A 680-nucleotide genomic window follows, 5' to 3' on the forward strand; every position below is an offset into this window, starting at 1 on the left:
GGCATTTTGGTACGGTGGATGGCTCTAGGAAGTCTTGGAGGTCGGGAGGCAACTCGATCTGCAGTCTATCGATGTCTTCTCTGTCGGATCTTATTCCTCTGGATAAGCCGTCAGCTTCGTTTCCTAGTGAGTCCACTCTTTCTTCTGCCAAATCACAGTCTAACTCCACTCGACGTTTACTGCTACGTGTTTTGATTTTAGGTTTCGGACTACTCCTTCAGTCGTTGTGTTGTCCGTTAGGAATTTCAGTCTCTTGCCTCGTACTTCGTGCAACTTGGCTACCATCTCAAGACCCAATCGTACCGCGACGGTTTTGGCCCAAGCGATATCTCGCTTTATTCCTAACGCGTCCGGCGCGTTCCAGTCTTTCTTTAGCTTCCATTGAGCCCATCTGTTTCCGACTAGAACGCCGATCCCGTGAGTGATTGCAGCGTCGCCTACCCATCCTAGTTCCAGGACTTCTTTCCTGGGTAGCAGCTTGTGATTTCTGAAATCCTTTAAAACTCGCTTCCAATCCCACAGGTCTTCCTTAACGTTTTCGGGCATCGCTCTAGGTGCCTTTTTGTTTACCCATCTCGCCATCCAGTTATGGATGTTCGGTGTGAAACATCTCATCTGTGGGAGCATGTACGTTAGGTGGTGTAGTCTCCCGGATAACTTTTCGACTTCCTGGTAAGTGA

The sequence above is a fragment of the Melampsora larici-populina genome (genome assembly GCF_000204055.1).
Source record: "Melampsora larici-populina 98AG31 unplaced genomic scaffold MELLAscaffold_69, whole genome shotgun sequence".
In the NCBI taxonomy this organism is placed as follows: Eukaryota; Fungi; Basidiomycota; class Pucciniomycetes; order Pucciniales; family Melampsoraceae; genus Melampsora; species Melampsora laricis-populina.